Source organism: Camelus bactrianus, chromosome 6 (assembly GCF_048773025.1).
Source record: "Camelus bactrianus isolate YW-2024 breed Bactrian camel chromosome 6, ASM4877302v1, whole genome shotgun sequence".
In the NCBI taxonomy this organism is placed as follows: domain Eukaryota; kingdom Metazoa; phylum Chordata; class Mammalia; order Artiodactyla; family Camelidae; genus Camelus; species Camelus bactrianus.
This window is the reverse complement of record NC_133544.1, coordinates 97684918-97692323: the sequence shown is the minus strand read 5'-3', so window position 1 is coordinate 97692323 and position 7406 is coordinate 97684918. Positions and strand designations below refer to the sequence as shown.

The 7406-nt window shown below is 43.1% G+C and overlaps 1 long non-coding RNA gene across 1 annotated transcript; it reads right to left on the bottom strand.

Annotated features, from left to right (window-relative positions):
* Positions 1-571: 571 nt before the first annotated feature.
* On the bottom strand, positions 572-6833 carry LOC141577827 (uncharacterized). The gene is made up of 4 exons (XR_012507294.1): positions 6725-6833; positions 1987-2083; positions 1511-1686; positions 572-681 (listed from the first exon to the last, which is right to left on the bottom strand). It is a non-coding gene; the product is annotated as an uncharacterized LOC141577827 (long non-coding RNA).
* Between the last annotated feature and the right edge of the window lie 573 nt (positions 6834-7406).

Here is a 7406-nt window from a genome sequence, read left to right as displayed (position 1 = left end):
GTAAAAGACTGGATGTGCAGTGGATTTTTAGTAAATATCCATTCCTTTCCTAATCCGCATTGATTGTGTATATATCTTTATATTAATATATGAACAAATTTATAATGCAATTTAAATATTTCTGTAAAATTTAAAATATGTAGTTGTAACAAAAATACGTGAAATAAAAAGATTTCACTTTTATTTTCTTTTCAATAAGCAAAACATAATAAAATAGAAAAGAAAAATAAAGGTTTGAAGGAGTAGAAATAACTTTCTTTCCGTAGAATCAATTCCCTAACAAAGGTTTTTTGGTTGTGTTGTTAAACAGCATATAAAATTGATAGGTTGTGACATATTGGAAATGAGGAAACAGTGGAGACATACTACCTCCAATGAAGTCATTTAGTTACCACGTCAAAACTAGTTCTGCTCCCTTAATGACAGGCCAGTAAATCGGGAGATGAGGTGTTAGAGCAAGGAATACTGACTTTATTTGAAATGCTGGCAGACCCAGAAAATGGCATACTGATATCCTGGAGAACCCTCTTCCCCAAGTCAGAATTCAGTCTCCTTTTTTACTAAAAAGGGGCGGGGGTGTTGTTGGTTGTTGCAAACTTCTTGGTGTACGAATTGATTTCCTTGGAATCCTTTGTTCTTGCAGCTGTCCATGTGGGTCAAATCATGGTGCCCCTGTAAAACCTCCAAAAATAAACAAAGTTTATTCTGTTTTACTACTTGCCATCTATATATAAGTGCAGAAGAGCTAACATCCTTAAAGATCAGAGCCCGGAGAATAGTCTCTCCTGGATATTTCAGGCTAAAGGCAACTTTCTTTTACAAAAGCTCCAGAGCTAACAAGTCTGAACCTAGAAAACAGGGCAGAGGTTTAAAGCCAAAGGAACACATCTAATATGGAGTCAAATTTGTTCTTTTCTATTACAATTTCTTTTTCCACCTCATAAATAATTTTATTAAGAAACATGGGCAATTTTTTTTTTTTTATTTTTGCTTCTTAATAACGGATAAGTGTTCCAAATACATTTTTGTGAACAGGGATGCTGTGCGTGCCTTGGGGTCACAGCAAATTCTTGTTGGGGGTGGTCGACCCTGCAACATGCCTGCTGCCCCGTGACCCTTGGTGAGAGTCCCCCTAACCAGGGGCTATCTTCAGGAACCAGCATATGGGCATTGACCTCTGAAGACCTCTTTTTCAGGTGCAGGAAATTTTTTCAGATTCTGTGATTGAAAAATCACTCCAGCTGGGGAAAATTAGGGAATAAAGGAAGAGGAAAGGGGCTTGGAGTAGAGTAGAAGAGAAGGACAGAAGATCATGGAGCCTGGAGGCTTGGCAGCGAGGCCTCCGGAGAGAGAGAAGCAGGGGTGGGGATGGGCCCTGTTCCAGAACCAGCTCCTGCACCTGTCCCCGCGCCCAAGACACACAGCCTTTAATGACCCAGGACTCTCTGCTGTCTGGGCGTCACCCTAGGCAGAACCTTGAGAACAAAATTAAGGGATGGGCAGTACTCACATAGGGGGTCACAGAGGACTTTGTTCAAGTCCACAGTGCCTTTTCTGGTCATGTGTTTTCAGTTGTCCTTTATCTTAGGATCTGAGGAACAGGAGCAAGGAACTCAGGGAGAGATCCAGGAAGACATCTGAGTGTGTTAGGGAGGACATTCACAGCGAAACGGGGAGCGAGGACACCTGCAGCAAAGTAAAATGACTTTACAACTATTGCATCAGAGCTGCAGGTATGAGAGAGCCTAAGCCTGTTTCAGAGTGCAGGGGACAAGTGGAAAGGAATGGTAAAATTTCCACTGACAATTGAAATTTTGTTAAACAGCCTGCTACTCTTAATTGTATCACTTGAATGTAGGCAGGTGTATGTCTGTGAGCATTTATAGGTTCACACAACCCCACCAGCCCCTCTTGACCCCATCGGGGATGGGCTTTCTCAAGCACAGTGCACCTCCTGCTTGGGTGGGCCATGCTGCATGTCCTTACCTTGGGCCGGGCTGCTGCAGGGCACTGAGTCCCCAGGCACGGGCTGTGAGACACGACAGGAACATCTCTGCTCATAACTGAGAGCATCCGTTTCCCCCTGCAGTGTAAGAATGCCGGTGACTCAGTTAGAAGCATGCTTCAAAGCTGTCCGTGTCTTTGCCATCCAGAAGCGGAGCCTGGGAGTTTCCGAATTTCTCCAGAATGCGGTTTACATTCACATTCGATAGGTGAGTGCATGTCCACTTACAATTGGAGGAATTACTGCAGTTTTTCTGAAACTTACCACTATTCCATCTGATTTTTCTGTGCTAGGATTCAGTATAGCCTGCTAAAAATTCTGGAGTCAGATCTTGAAACCCTGATGAAGAGGACTATTTATCTTATTTCTTTATATGATAGTATTTTACTTTCAAAATTCAGAGTTTTTGGTTTTTTGAGGAAATTTCGGGGGGGTTGGAGAATCAACTTTTCTCTTACCATCTATGTGACCTGTTGCTATATGCCTCTCACCTGTCTTCTGTCACTTGTGAGGCAGTTCCATTTGTGACCCTGTCTGGTTTGTTCATGTTATAAAACATAAAGTCTGTAAAAGTACAGTCCCTTTTACTCTGAAGACATTCCACAAGTACTACTTAAATCTGAGTGTGGTTTTTAGAAGAGAGAATCATTAGAACATGTACTTGCAGGTTGCTAGTGCAAAATCCCCAAATCAATACTCTAGCTCAACATCTAAGATCTTTCTAATCTACCTTGGATTTATATGGATAAGTGAAGCAGTTTGCTAAGAACACAAGACCAGGTTTAGAATACAGGCTGGTGTAGCTCAGCAGGTCCTTCCATGCTGATGCTCTGCCAGAGGGCGGGGCCGAGGAGAGAGGGCGTGTCCTGCCCTCCCTGAGCTGACAGTTTCATGGCAAAGACCTTCATCAGGTGAAGAACTGGGAGTTTCTTATAAGAACAGTGGGATTGAAAAGAGTCCTATAAGCGCGGGACTGACAGAATCCCATTTGACTCAAGTAGGGGAGAGCGGTTGTGGGGCCACTTGGGAGACTCGTGAGTCCAGGAGTGCAGTGTTGGTGGCTTCCACTTGAGCGGTGAGATGGTCAGTGGGTAAAAGCGAACAGATTGAAGACATGTTTAGATGGTAAAAACAAAGGATGAATGCTGTCTGTGAAGGTAGGATGGAGTAAGGCCCAGCTTTCTGGGTGGATTAATCAGGTAAATGATGGTCCTGCTGTGCTTTTAGGAGGGAAACTTGCAGAGGAATTTCGGGGGGAAAACTGATGAGTTCAGTTGTGGGTAAAGTGAAAGGCTGCTCGATGTGTGGTCTGGGAACTCAGGTGAGAGCCAGTAGTGAGTAGAGGAAGGGGAGAGAGTTTTTCAAATCATTTTGTCTTGTGAACATACAAAGAAGAATGAGTAATGACACACAAAACCTCTAAATTCTGGATTTAAAACCCAATAACATTTTGTTATATTGAGTGCAGAGGTTCTTAAATTTTTAATAGAAATTAAACAAATAGAAACAAAATAGTGGAGTTAATCAACATCTTAGAGTTGATGTGTGTCCTTGTATGTATTTTGATACCTCATCTCTTTATAAGCATAATCTACAAAAGCTTGTTTAGCATAAGATTTAAAAAAAGGGACGGGGCACACAATGTTGTGGGTTGAGGCTGATCACCTTGGGCAAATTTTGTAGTCTCTCTGTGCCTTAGTAGCATCTTCTGTGACTGCCCCCGGGCCCCTCATCACAGCTGTTTTCCTAAACTAGATTTTGGGAGGGAGGCTGCTGAAGGGATTAAGAAGTGGCAAATGCTAGAGATACTGAAGAGAGACAAAAAAAACAGATTAAAGCCTATAAACTTTGTACAAATACCCTCAAAAGTGAAAGAATCCCGCAGTGTTTTGAGCCACTTAGTGTAAGGGAAACAAAATCACGTGGACCCAATTTTCTTGAGCATGTGAGTATTGTGGGTGGGAGGATGTCATCAGAAAAGTGTTGAGAAGAGGCCTTTTGGTTTCCCTTGACATTTCCAGTAAGGATGGGGCAGAGGAGCGAAAACCCCCTCTTCACAGTGGAAGCTGCTGTTTTGTGCGAAACTGACCAAAGGTTGGAGACCAGTCATCAGCGGTGCTGGCAAATGAAGAGACTTCAGGATTGGGTGGGGCACTTGCTGTGACTTCCAGGTGACCTGCTGACTGGGGGCTGTGAGGAGGGCAGTAGGTTTGCAGGGTGACCCGGGCATAATCCCTGGCTCTGAGGCTGCTGGTCTGATTAGCAGACCTGGGCACCCGCAGTCCTAATGGGGCAGCTCATGATTTAGCCTGGGACACCTGCCATTCTGAGGGCGAGAAGAGGGCTCCTCTGAGGGGGTGTCCCTGTGGAGATTGGAAACATCCTCCTGCAGGGGAGAAAGTGCCTCTGAGCACGGGGCCGGAAACACAGGCAAGACCAGCCTGAGCACGGAGGGTTTGGGAACCCGGAAGTCATACAGTGGCCTGAGCAGCCTTGTTCCTGAGAGACTGGAGGGACAAGATGCTGAAAAGTCAGGCAATGGTCCGACCCTGTGGTGGGTTATGAGTGACAAGAAAGGACTGGTCAGGCAGGCACGAGAGAACCCTGTGGCCATCCCAGCTGGGGCATCACGCCGGAGGGAGGAGCAGTTATAGACTTTGCCACTTATTAGCTGTGTGACTTTGAGCAATATCACTCCACCTCTCTCTACATATATCTTGATGGGTAAAGTGACAGAGTGACAGGCTCGTGTCATCAGAAGGCTTAGTTTAGCTCTGATCCTCTGTGTCCTGTCCTGTCAGTGCTACCCTGCAAGTTTCTGCAGCGGCTGCTCTTACCCTGAGATGGGAGGGCGCAGAGGGACATTGTAGAGCCTGAGGGCAGGAAGAGGTTGCTTTAAAAGCAGACTTGTAGCCGCCTGCATTTGCAGACCTTCAGGCAGTTTGGTTGAAGTTAGTGGAGAGAACTTTGGAGGCCTTAGTATCCTCATAAAACTTGTTTTCCCTTGGGGACTGGATTTAACTTTGCAGATCCATGTTGAAGATTTGAGCTTCTGGCAAAGCTGTTTTCAGAGATGGGTATATACATAACATATGGTATAAAATAAAATGCTTTTATTTAATGTGTGGGACTTTGCAGGTCTTGGGAACAGCTAAGTTGGCCTGGTCTCCACGGATGACAGTAGGGGTCAGCAGAGCGTGCGGGAGGGCAGGCTGACCGCCTTGCTTCTGCAGGGGGTTCTCCATAGCAAGACACTCTGTTGAGTTGACTCTTCTCTAAGTTTGGTCTGAGCAGACAGCAAAGTAATGAGTTCTGGTGGGATTGTATAATGACAGGAAGAAAGAGGAACCCGTGGTTTTCGGGACTAGAACACGTTTTGGTTCCTGATCCAGTGTGTTCCATTACATAATTGATGAGTTGTGTCTATTCTGGGACTTGATTGAAAGAAACATTCAGCCTTAAAGTTAAGAGTTATGTATTATTTGGAGGGAGGACTCGAGCCGGGATGACAGCCTTTCAGATCACTCTGAGGGACTGCTCCCAAGAGGTAGGGAAGGAGCTGGGATATATAGGAGCTTTACAACAAAGACCAGGTAGTTGGAACAATAAAAGATTGTTATCTAAGAAAGCCAGGTATCTCAAGTTCAAGAATTTAGTGTTTTTCTATGTATGGGAGGATGCGAACATTTTGGTCATTGAATTCAATTCTTTAACGAGCACCTGGCTATCTAGGGCCAGTATCCTGTTGTTTCTTACTGTGAGTCCGCTCAGAGGGCACCACTGTGAGTGGCTGAGAGGCTAGGCTGCAGGCTTGTACTCGCTGAGGAGTGGCAGCAGCTGCTGATGACTTGGTTTCAGCATTCTTTGTTTACTGACATGGATGCAGTATTTTCATTCACATTGTAGTATTTTCATTCACAGTGCTCCCCCTTGGTCATAAATTCGACCAATATTTTGAGAGACATTTCATGACCAATTTTGTCCCATTGTGCTAGGATGGCTCATTCCTAGTTAAGTTGAAGAATATTCTGAGCTGCCATTCAAGGTGTTAGATTTTTTATCAGGACCTGTTGATACTAAAATTTCTCTGGATCGCCTGTCTTACTAGTCTATTATGATCGAGGAAATGTTTGCCCTTCGTTGCTCATTCCCATACCTAGAATCACACTATTACAATTATTTTATACAGGGTTATAAATTTTATCTATTTCTTCAAGATGTTTAGCCATCATCAATCTTGTAGGCCTAGTTACACATTGGGAAATGTAACAGACAACAATTTTATTATATAGACAGGATATAAGTAATAAAGCTAGTAAAGTTAATAAAGTCACGAATGAGAATTTAATAGTCGAGAAGTTATATTTTTGGGTTAAAATTTTGCTTGTGTTCCTGATTGAGTTTGAGTCATCTTATGAGAAATTTCATATTTATTGTCAGGGTCAGAGCAGGTATTAATTAGCCTGGTGAGGTCTCCCACCTTGTAAGATCAACAGTGGCCTAAACAGAACTATAATTTCCTTTTTAGAATAACGTTTCTGAGGGCTATCTAGTTAGAGCCTTGGAGTAGGGAAACCCACCAAGGTAACACAGAAGTACTAGACATAGGTAATTTACCATAAACTTAACAGTTGGAGTAGTTCATAATCAAAGGTAGGAGAAATTATCAAAGTAATTGGCATACAGGCCTGGTTCGGTGTTTTGGGTCAGCTGTCTTACCTCAGATGTCATCGTCTTCTCATCCTGGCCTGGGTAGATTTTTCTTCATTTGGGCATTGTTTTAAGGTGAGCAGTGCTCTATAGGCCAGTGCACTGCAGGGGCTGTTTCTGATAGGAAATGAATCCAAAAGTCCATTTCCTTCAGCTTTGGTATGTACGGTCTAGTTAAGAGTACCTGATAAAGGATCCTTCCATTCAGGTAGTAGACAGTTCTTTAAGTCATGCCTGTTCCAGTATGTATAATCCCCTGGCTGCAGGTCATGGGGCATTGGAACTTTACCCAAGGATAGATTACTGAACTTCAGAAACAAACCTAGAGTATTCTTTTCATAATTCAATTAACCTTTACAGCAATGTGACATAACAGCAAGGAATGATCTGGGAAATGTCTTAGTAATTATAGACCTCAATTAACAAAACTAGAATTTAATATCCACTAAAATATAATCTTTTTTCTCTCTAAAGTTACCCTCATTTTTCTCAAATATAGTCAAATCAAGAGTAATTTGTTTACAAGTTAAGTCTGATTATTTGATCATACAGGCTTTTTTAAATTGGCTGTGTTGGAACTTTTAATTAGGAGTCTCAGGGTAGAATGTTAATAAGGTTTTCTAAGGCCAGGAAAGCCACATCAAGGTCTTGTCATGGTTTTCTGCCTTACACATTTAGGTAAATTCTTTTC